Source organism: Gorilla gorilla, chromosome 8 (assembly GCF_029281585.2).
Source record: "Gorilla gorilla gorilla isolate KB3781 chromosome 8, NHGRI_mGorGor1-v2.1_pri, whole genome shotgun sequence".
In the NCBI taxonomy this organism is placed as follows: domain Eukaryota; kingdom Metazoa; phylum Chordata; class Mammalia; order Primates; family Hominidae; genus Gorilla; species Gorilla gorilla.
In genome coordinates, this window is record NC_073232.2 from 129727148 (window position 1) to 129738633 (window position 11486).

General features: G+C 49.4%; 1 long non-coding RNA gene across 1 annotated transcript; it reads left to right on the top strand.

Annotated features, from left to right (window-relative positions):
- Nucleotides 1–1324: 1324 nt before the first annotated feature.
- LOC129524848 (uncharacterized) lies at nt 1325–11237 on the top strand. Its single transcript, XR_008668779.2, has 3 exons — nt 1325–1430; nt 8793–8869; nt 10600–11237. It is a non-coding gene; the product is annotated as an uncharacterized lncRNA (long non-coding RNA).
- The last annotated feature ends 249 nt before the right edge of the window (nt 11238–11486 follow it).

An 11486-nucleotide genomic window follows, 5' to 3' on the forward strand; every position in this document is an offset into this window, starting at 1 on the left:
TCTCAGACAAACTAAAGTGAGTAACTGAAGACATTAAAACAATTTACACTGGATCTCCCATATCTCTCCAGTGCAAGGCTAAAGTGGAGTCCTTTAGGCTTGAGTCAGTCAGATAAGTGTCCCATCGCCTCCTTGGTTATGAGTGCATGGGTTTGGATGTGTGACAGGGATACTCTGGGTCTCCAAGAACAGAGACAAATTCAGATGATTTCCAGCCACAGGGCACATTAAGAAGTACCCCTCATTCCTGCAAGCAGCCACGCCACAGCCACCTTGTCCTCTCCTCTGGAAATTCAGCTCCTCAGCTTTGGTTTCCACTGCTCTTGCTACTACCTGGTAACAGATTTTATGCAAGTCTCAAGTTCGAGTTCTCCGGGAGAAAGTCTGGTTGGTTTCAGCCCTGATCTAGGACAGAGTTTGGCTCCTGTCCAACTATAAACCACTGCCGTTGGGGGCTGTGTCCACCCTTGGTTAAACCAGATACAAAGCCTGGCGGGCGCTTTGTGGAAAGAGAGTCTCAGAAGAGGGTTTTGAGGAAGTGAGACCTCTCAGCTGCCCCAGAAAGTGAAATGTCCTTGCCAGTCACCATCCTGTGTGCCTGAGTTATGGCTCAGCACTATCAGTCTCCCTTCTAAATTACAGGGTAAGTCTCTGGACCCAGAATTCCTGGTTTCTGACCAATTGGCCAAATCCAGTAGCCTTGGACAAGTTGCACCCAGGGGAGGGCACTTCTCAGGAGTGAGCTTCCAGGAATAAATTCCCTTGGGAAACTCTGCGGGCAGCTTAAACCTCAAGAAAATGACTCATTAGGAGCTTGGGGAGCTGTTAATTGCCCTGTCCAGCCAAGATCCAGTGCCGCTGTGCCAGCCTGCTGAAAAATAATGAAGTCACTAGAAGTTCCAGCTCAGTCCCTGTCTGCCCAACTTCCCTACTGTTTCCTCTTCTTCCTCTCATCCCAGACACTGTGTCCCCCTGCTGCTCCACTGCCCAGAGACCGTGACTGTGATGTTCAAACAGAACTGCCCCCCCCAGGGACCTATCACTGCGGCAATCACATTCTCAGAAAGAACATCCAGGAAAACAGAACATGGCAAAGGCTTGTTTTGCTGAACTGTAAATATATTCATTGGAAAGCTATGTTTACCAAGGTATAAGGACTAAATCACATAGAGCTACTACTTATCCCTGCTTAGAAAAATGTGAAAGCTCAAGAAATTCATCCAGTCTTGGAAAAGCTGTGACTTAGGGTCGCCATGGCAATGCCACGTCCTCTGCCTCTGGGTCCTACGCTGTCATAGGCCAGCCGCAGGCAGGAGGACATTGGCTCGGGGCAGGGAGACCACTGGATGGGAAGCTGGGAGGCCCGTGTGCAGCCCTGGTGCCAACACTAACCAGCCCTTCTGTGCTTCTGGATCAGGAGTGTTGAACTAGTAGGTTTCAACTCTTTTCTAGAAGGAACATTCCATAGTAAATTATCTGAGTGCAGGGAACCTTAGACCCTTTTAAGGGACCTAGCATGTGAAGCCACTTGGTACTAGGGTGCGTTCTTCATAGAGTGGGTTAGGGTGGGAAGGGCCCCCCAGCTGCTGGAGGAAGTGAGAGTGGATTGGGACAGAGGCGGTCTCTGTGCTCTCGGCCACCAGGGGGCAGCACCCAACCTATGCTCAGGCAACTGGCGCTTTCTCCTGGGACTTTCAATCCTGAGCGTGACCGGAAAAGGTGAGCTCAGGGAGAGGCTATTTAGGGCGGCAGCTGAGGGGCCAATGCAGTGGCCAATGCAGCGGTGGGGAGCCGTGCCAACAGTGTTGCCTCAATCACGCTTTTCCTGTGTCATGAACGTGACCGTTCTGTTAATTTTTACGGTCTTGCCTCTGCTTCTTGTCAAATTTTGTAAGCAACTCAATGTTTTCAATAGGGATTTAGTGTTTTCTCTTTAGTTGGCCAGAGATGATTTCTATTGTTTGAAATCAGGAATCTCCTCCAGAACCTTGGTGAACTAATTAACCCACAGTTTGCTGTTTATGATGGAAAGAATTTTGAGGTCTTACCTAATCCCAAAGGTGTTTATGGCTTCAAGGAAGTTGCTGGGATCAGCAATATCTCAACCCGAGGCTGCCACGTAGACATCACCTCACCTGCCAGTCCTGCTCGGTTGACAGTGGCTTTGTGGGGCACTGTGTTGAGGAGGATTCTGAAACCAAAACTCATTAACAAAGTCAGCCAGTGGCAGACAGTTGGCAGAGCCCCTACTAACTTTCAGGGGGTTGGGAAGATATATGTTGATATGGTTTCGTTCTGTGTCCCCACCCAAATCTCATATTGAATTGTAATCCCCATGTGTCCGGTAGGGGCCTGGTGAGAGGTGGTTGGATCGTGGTGGCAGATTTCCCCATTGCTGTTTTAGTGCTAGTGAGTGCGTTCTCATGAGATCTGATGGTTTAAAAGTGTGTGGCTTTTTTTGCTCTCTCTCTCTCCTCTCTCTCTCCTGCTCCACCATGGTAAGACGTGCTGGCTTCCCCTTTGCCTTCTAACACGATCGTAAGTTTCCTGAGGCCTCAGAGCCATGCTTCCTGTTAAACCTGTGGAACTGTGAGTCAATTAAACCTCTTTTCTTCATAAATTACCCAGTCTCAGGTAGTTATTTTTTAATTTAATTTTTATTTTTTTGAGGTGGAGTCTAGCTCTGTCACTCAGGCTGGAGTGCAGTGGTGTGATCTTGGCTCACTGCAACCTCCACCTCCCAGGTTCAAGCGATTCTCCTGCCTCAGCCTCTCAAGTAGCTGAGATTACAGCGTGAGCCACAATGCCCAACTAATTTTGTATTTTTTGTAGAGATGGGGTTTCACCATGTTGGCCAGGCTGGTCTCGAACCCCTGACCTCAAGTGATCCGCCCACCTTGGCCTCTGAAAGTGCTGGGATTATAGAGGTGAGCCACTGGGCCTGGCCTCAGGTAGTTCTTCACAGGAGTGTGAAAATGGACTAATACATATATTATGGGGATGGTGATAGTGGGGTTATCCCAGATCCTCTCAACCCTGCTGCCTCTGTGGAAAGCAGCTGAGTGTCCTTTGCCATCATCCTTCAGTAGGGCAGCCTCTCTGACAAACCAAAACGATCAGGTCAGCCTCCCTATGGACCCTGGCAGAGGCAGACTCAGCATATGCTGTTCCAATGACTGCAGCTGCAAAGCCTGAGGGACCAGAGCATCAGAGCTGGTGGATCCCTTAGAGGTCATCACCCCAATGCTCCCATTTCACAGGTGAGAAAACTGAGGCCAAGCGAGGGGAGGGCTGACTTGCCTGTGACTGTGCAGTTAAGTTAGTGGTAGTTTGGGGTTTCACACATCATTTGGCTTTGAGGCCAGTGTTCTTCCCACATCGCCACCATCTCATAGCCACCGTCTTCCTCCTGATATTTAGTCATCCCTATCTTTGGAACATCCCACTGTATTGGTTTCCTATCGCTGTTGTAACAAATGACCAAAAAATGTAGTGGCTTAAAGCAGCACAGACTTATCTTAGAGTTCTGCAGCTCAGATGTCTGACATGCATCTCACGGGGCTGAAGTCAAGGTGTCTACAGTGTTGCTTTTTCTTCTGGAGGCCCTGGGGTCAAGTCCATTTCCTTGCCTTTTCTGACTTCTAGAGGCTGCCCATGTTCCTCAGCCTGTGACTCCCTTCCTCCATCAGTAAGGCCAACCTTGGCCAGTTGAGTTTTTCTCAGATCTCACCTCCTGACACCGACTGTTCTGCCTCCTAGTCATACCTCTAAGGCCCCTTGTGATTACACAGGGTCCCCTAGATAACCAGGGATCATCTCCCTATGCTAAGGTCAGCTGATCAGCGCCCTTAATTCCACCTGCAATCTGAGGTCCCCTTTGCCATGTAAGGTAATATATTCACAGGTTCCAGGTGTTAGGACAGGGACATCTTTGGTGCCATCATTCTGTCCACCACACCCACCTTCTCTCTGAGGTCAGGGTTTCTCATCCTAAAAAATCATTTCCTTGATCCTGCTGTTTCCCTCCGGGTATCACCCAGTGCTCCTTTTAGATCCTCTGCCAAGCATCTCCATGGAGGCTCCATTCTTGCTGCTTCCCTTCCACCAGCCCTCACTCGGTTTTGAAACTGAGATCATATTTACATACCATAATATTTCCCCTTTAAAATGTGTACTTTAAGCCGGGCATGGTGGCTCATGCCTGTAATCCTGGCAGTTTGGGAGGCCGAGGTGGGCAGATCACCTGACGTCAGGAGTTCGAGACCAGCCTGGCCAACATGGTGAAACTCTGTCTCTACTAAAAATACAAAAATTAGCCGGGCGTGGTGGTGGGTGCCTGTAATCCCAGCTACTTGGGAGGGTGAGGCAGGAGAATCACTTGAACCGAGGAGGTGGAGGTTGCAGTGAGCCCAGATCTTGCCATTGCACTCCAGCCTGGGTGACAGAACAAGTCCCTGTTTCCGAAAGCAACAACAACAACAACAACAACAGCAACAACAACAACAGCAAAGTACACTTTAGTGGTTTTTAGTGTGCTTGCTGTGTTGTGCAGCCACCACCACTATCTAATTCATCACCCTGAAAAGAAATCTTATACCCGTTAAGCAGTCACTGCTGATTCCCCCTTCCTCAGCCTCTGGCAATCTCTTTCCTGCCTCTGTGGATTTCCCTATTTGATCCTGGATACTTCATATAAATGTCATCATAGAATATGTGGCCCCTGTATCTAGCCTCTTTCACTTAGCATAGTGTTTTCAAGGTTCACTCCTTCTTAGGAACCCTCCCTGCAACCTGGCTTCTGTGAGCTGCCCCATGACTTCTTTGCTAAGCTCGCCAAAACATCCATTATGAAGTTCCCAAACTCCACAGCCTTTATCAATGCACTGGCGGGAACTTCCTCTGAGCATGCTTCTTCCTTGGCTTCCACCATGCTGTCCCTTCTTGATTCTCCTTCCATTTCTATGATCTTTTCATTCTGCCTCTGGCCCAACTCTTTCTCCTCTTGTCTCCTGAAAATGACCTGTCTCCCAAGGATCAGCCCAAGGTTCTCTGCTGTTTCCTGTATCCCAGAGGTCTAGGAGCTCTTTTATGAGATTCCCCCACCTTGAACTTGTAGACAACCTTTCTTGCATTCATCCAGAGCTTTCCATCAGCTTCTGAAATGGGTATATGGATAGTAAAGTGTTAAAAGTCAGCTATGTAATCTTTCTGCCTTTGAGAGCCAAGTTAGCTAAGATTCTTTGGAGTGCAAGTGATAGAAACCCAATTCAATCTGACTTGAAAAGAGAGAATTTAATGACTCTCATGTCTGCAGTAGCTCAAAGAACTGAAGGAAGTAATGTGGAAAGCACAGAAGCTTTGGGAGTTTCTGAGACTGGAATCAGGAACACGTTGCAGTCAGGATTCTCCCCCTCTCTATTTCTCAGCTCTGCTTCCTCTGATTGGCTTTATTCTCTCCAGCAAATTAGCTTTCTTCATATTCCACAGAAGATGGCCCCTGGTATGTCTCAATTCCTTCCCACTCGGGGATGCAAAAGACAAAGCCCCTTCTCTTTCAATTCCAAATTTAAAAATCCCCAGGAAGGACTCTGAGTGTCGCATGCTGAGTCGTATCTTCCCCACTGCAGCAATCACATGGCCAAGGGAGCTGTCTGCTTGGATGACCAGGGGCCCAGGCCTCTTATCTCCCCTTGCATTTTATTGGGACTGTCAGTCCTGCAAACACTCATGACGGCAATGGAGGAGGAGCAGTTGTTTGAAGGTGTGTGTTATGTTGGACAGTCAAAAATGGCATGTGTTTCCTACCAGACCTCACCCATGCCCATCGTGTCTTCAACGACCACCTGTGGATGACTCCCACAGTCTCCAGCTGCCAGGTGCCTACTGATGACTACCTGGTTGGCCCACTGGTCTCCCAAACAGAGTATCTTTGGTGTCCCCATTGGGTGTCAATGGCACCACTGCCCACCAAGTCTCCCAAGCTTCTCCCAGTTCCTTGCCTTCACAAACGGTGATCCCCCACCCCTCTGTAGGGAGTTGCCAAGTCCTGTTGATCTTAGCACTTCGGCATCTTTCCCAGCCATTGTTCTCATCTGCAATTTCATTAGTGCCCCTGGCCTAAGCCACTCTCCCAGTCTCTTAGTGGATCTCTCTGCCTCCAAGGCAGATTCTGTCACCGGCTATGGAATCCCATGTAAAAAAGAAATCTTCATCACAGTTACACGAGTGGGATAGTGTTAGCACCACTTTACAAGTTAGGAAAGTGAGCCTCAGTAAATTAAGGACTTGCTGAAGAATGAGAGGTGGTGGAAGGATTTGAACTTGGGTCTCTAATTCCAAGTGTAGCATCTATTCTGGTTCCCCTCCATGCCTTAAAATAGTTGCTGAATGAATTCATGAAACCTGATTTTATGGCGATTTTTTCTTTCGCATCACACAGCTGTTCTGAAGCCTTTGGAGTTTACAAATAAAGAGTCTTCAAGCAGTCTCGGGCCTTGCTCAGTGCTCACAAAGTGAAGGGCTGCTAAGCTCACCCTGGTATTTGGGCTCCTCTGAGAGATTTTGCAGCCCTTGTCTCCCTGTGGGCACCTGAGGGTACGGGGAAAAAACCTGTTTCCAAAAGGAGTTCAGCAGAAGAATCCGAGCCAAACACTTAACACTGAGCCTGGCCCCTGATAATCAGTGAACACTCTGAGAGGCCCCGTGAGTTCATCATAGCTGGAAAGCAGAGCCCTGGGGTTGGGATGGGGTGGGGCTGAGGGTAGGGGGGCCTGCATTGTCCTGGCTGCTCCATGGAGGGGGTGCAGTGTGGCCTCCTCTGGGCTGCTTCTACAGCTGAGGACAACTCTGTCACAGGCTCCCTTCTCTGTCCACTCATTTACATGTTCATTCTCAGGCTTTCTATGCTCCCCTCAAAAAAGCTCCAAGTGAGGACCCTGCCTATTTTCTTCTGCACCAGTGCTAGATACATGAGTAGCTGCTCACGAAATAATTGTGGAGTGGGTGGGTAGATGGATGGATGGATGGATGGATAGAATGGAGGGATGAGGAAAAGAGTTTCTAGTGAAAGTCCTGGAATGAGATATTCTGAATTATTATAACATCTAGTTATTCCACTCATGTGGCGATGTATTTTCTACCAAGTTGACCAATGTGCCCACACAGGGCAAATCCACAAGGACGGGCTCTGTAAACACTTATTGAAGGCTCCATGATAAAGGCCCTCCCCGTCCCCCTCCCACAGTTAAACTTCCTGCTACAGCACACTGGGCTGCTCTAATTGACCTTGAATGAGATGGTGTTTACAGCTGCGACTTAGCAGCCATTGATCTTGAATTGATTAAGCGAGCATTTTGCAAAGGAGAACTACAAGAACAGGCACAAAGAGCCCCATGCATTGAGGATTTCATGCCACCCATTTACCCCCTTTGCTTCACACATCTAATGTGTGTGTGCTTTAAAAAAAATAAACAAACAGTGAATGAATTACTATAAAGACAGAAGAGGAACCGGGTCCAACTTTCTCTCAGCAGGAGGGCGAATTGGCTGCCCGGGGCCCTGAAAGGGCATTCCCAGCCCTCATTAGTTTTAACCAGAGGGGCCCTGTCCAATTCCCCCAAAAGCAGGCAGCCCATCAGAGCTCGGTGGGTTGGGACTTTGTCAGCGATTGTAAACTCTTTGGATCGGCTTTTTTTTGTGTGTGGCAGTTCCAGCACTTGGCCAGGCCCCGGAAAGAGCAGAAAACTTGGGTTCTCCTCTTGGCTCTGCCTGGCTGAGCTTGACTGGCAAGACATTTTGGGGACCTCAGATCACTCATCTGTAAAATGAGGGGGTTGGACAAGAAGAGTGACTTCCAAACCTTTAATTTTTTTTGTCCTGAAATCTGTTCTTTCTGCAAAGCCTAACTGGGCCACCTCTCCCCCTACAATAAGTTAAAACAAACTTGGAAAAAAGATGAGGTGGGGAGAGGCAGCGTGGTCCCTTACTCCTCCCACCCCTGATCTCCAGTCTGAGAGGGGGCTTCATGGGACCCCTCAGCTCCTGCAGAATGCAGTTTACAAACCACTTCAGGCTCTTATCCAGTTCTGATTGGAGCTGCTCCCCATCAGGAAACTATGCTTGCAGCAGTTAGGAATTGTGCATTGCTGCTGCTAATAGGAACCTGACAAGTGGGGGCTTACAGAGATTACGGGGTTATTTATTCATTTATTTGGTTACAAGAAGTCCAAAGTCAGGCGGCCCAGGGCTGGTACGGCAGCTCCACAGCGCCATCTGGGAGGAGAGACTCAGGCTCCTTTTCTCTTTCTGTCTCATCATCCTGGGCACATGACTATCATTCTCAAATTGGGCTCATGGTCCAAATATGGCTGCTGAAGCTCCAGACATCACATTCACATTCTAAACAGGAAAAAGGAGGAAGGGGAGAAAGACAGACAGGAACATGGCAGTTCAGTCTGCTCCCTTTAAAAAGCTTTTCTGGGTGCACTACTCACCATTCCAGCTATCTCCCTGGCAAGAGCTGTGTCACATGACTTTTTTTGGCTGCGAGGGAAGGCAGGAAAAGCTATTATTTTAAAACTCGGGTTATATTGGCATCCAACATAAAACAAGGGTTCTGCCAATAATAATGATGAAAAGGATGGAGATGGGGTAGACCCAGGAAAAAACACAACAAGCTAAAATCTGTCAAGCACTTACCACGTCCCAGGCAACACGCTAAGAACTTGGTGTGAATGAACTTATTTAATTCTCATAACTGCCTAGTGAGGTAAACTCTCATTCCCATTTTACAGCTGAGGATGTTGATGTGTCCGGAATTGGCGGGTTCTTGGTCTCACTGACCTCAAGAATGAAGCTGTGGACCCTCACAGTGAGTGTTACTGCTCTTAAGGTGGCGTGTCTGGAGTCTGTCCCTTCTGATGTTCAGATGTGTTCGGAGTTTCTTCCTTCTGGTGGGTTCGTGGTCTCGCTGGCTTAGGAGTGAAGCTGCAGACCTTCGCGGTGAGTGTTACAGCTCTTAAGGCAGCGCGTCTGGAGTTGTTCGTTCCTCCCGGTGGGCTCGTGGTCTCGTTGGGCTCAGGAGTGAAGCTGCAGATCTTCGCAGTGAGTGTTACAGCTCATAAAAACAGCGTGGACCCAAAGAGTGAGCAGTAACAAGATTTATTGCAAAGGGCAAAAGAACAAAGCTTCCACAGTGTGGAAGGGGACCCGAGTAGGTTGCCAATGCTGGCTTGGGCAGCCTGCTTTTATTCTCTTATCTGGCCCCACCCACATCCTGCTGATTGGTAGAGCCGAGTGGCTTGTTTTGTCAGGGCACTGATTGGTGTGTTTACAATCCCTGAGCTAGATAAAAAGGTTCTCCACGTCCCCATCAGATTAGTTAGATACAGAGTTTCCACACACAGGTTCTCCAAGGCCCCACCAGAGCAGCTAGATACAGAGTGTCGATTGGTGCGTTCACAAACCTTGAGCTAAACACAGGGTGCTGATTGGTGTGTTTACAAACCTTGAGCTAGATACAGAGTGCCAATTGGTGTATTTACAATCCTTGAGCTAGATATAAAGGTTCTCCACATCCTCACCAGAGCAGCTAGATACAGTGTCGATTGGTGCACTCACAAACCTTGAGCTAAACACAGGGTGCTGATTGGTGTATTTACAATCCCTGAGCTAGATATAAAGACTCCACGTCCCCACCAGACTCAGGAGCCCAGCTGGCTTCACCTAGTGGATCCCCCACCGGGGCTGCAGGTGGAGCTGCCTGCCAGTCCTGCGCCGTGCGCTCGCATTCCTCAGCCCTTGGGTGGTCGATGGGACTGGACGCCCTGGAGCAGGGGGTGGCGCTCGTTGGGGAGGCTCGGGCCACGCAGGAGCCCATGGAGTGGGTGGGAGGCTCAGGCATGGTGGGCTCCAGGTCCCGAGCCCTGCCCCGTGGGAAGGCAGCCAAGGCCCGGCGAGAAATCAAGCGCAGCGCCGGTGGGCCAGCACTGCTGGGGGACTCAGTACACCCTCCGCAGCCACTGGCCCAGGTGCTAAGTCCCCCATTGCCCGGGGCCAGCAGGGCTGGCTGGCTGCTCCGACCGTGGGGCCAACCAAGCTGCACGCCCACCCGGAACTCCAGCTGGCCTGCAAGTGCCGCACACAGCCCCGGTTCCCGCTCGTGTCTCTCCCTCCACACCTCCCTGCAAGCTGAGGCAGTGGGCTCCGGCCTTGGCCAGCCCAGAAAGGGGCTCCCACAGTGCAGTAGGGGACTGAAGGGCTCCTCAAATGCCACCGAAGTGGGAGCCCAGGCAGGGGAGGTGCCGAGAGCAAGCAAGGGCTCTGAGGACTGCCAGCACGCTGTCACCTCTCATTGAGACACAGAAAAGTCATGTAACTTGGCCAAGATTCCACAACAGATAAGTGACCAAGCCAGGATTTTAACTCAGACATTTAGATGCTACAGCCCAGACCCTTCACCCCAGATTATTCCTCCCTTGTGAAGACCATAAAGTAAATTAACGCCCCGGACCTTTCAATGCTGTTTCAGCATCTTTATTTAATTTAATTTCATTATAATTTTATTTTATTTTGAGATGGAGTTTTGCTCTTGTCCCCCAGGCTGGAGTGAGATGGCACCATATCAGCTCACTGCAACTTCCGCCTCCCGGGTTCAAGCGATTCTCCTGCCTCAGCCTCCTGAGTAGCTGGGATTACAGGTATGCACCACCACACCTGGCTAATTTTTGTATTTTTAGTAGAGCTGCGGTTTCACCATGTTGGCCAGGCTGGTCTTGAACACCTGACCTCAAGTGATCTGCCTGCCTTGGCCTCCCAAAGTGCTAGGATTACAGGCATGAGCCACCACGTCTGGCCATCAGCATCTTTAAAAGAAAGGGGATACAAAGCACGGAGTGCCAGAGCCTGCACCCCAGTTTCCTTATTGTCTTTCTCCTGGCACTAAGGCAGCAGTGACAGGCCAAATTGTCCATGTTGCATATATCAGGAGGTAAGTGTTTCAAATACTGTTTGGAGGGATTTCAGGGGAAACATTTTCAGGGACTTGACTTGCAAGAATGATTTATGAAGAAAGATGAAAAAAGCTAAATATATATGGGCTGGCAAGTATGAAAAGAGCAAGAAAGGAAGGGAGGAAGGCAGCATAAATTAAAACACACAGACAGCCTGATTTTTCCAGAAATCCTGGAGAGGAGGGCCGCAATGGGAGGCAAAGGGAGGCATGACTCAGATCCAGTTGAAAAAGGAAACACAGCAAGCCCTTGGCTCCATCCATCGAATGTGTCTCAGTGCTCACTCCATCATCAGCTCAGGGATGGGAGGTGGGGATGGCCTCTGCCTTCATGGCACTTAGGAGCCAGGAGGACAAGCTCAGTGGAAAGACACACTGTGTAGGTAGAGCTTGGTCAAACACTTGGCCTCCTAAGGGGAAGGAAGCAATGTCTACACCGGGCTTTATATTTATTTATTTATTTATTTATTTATTTATT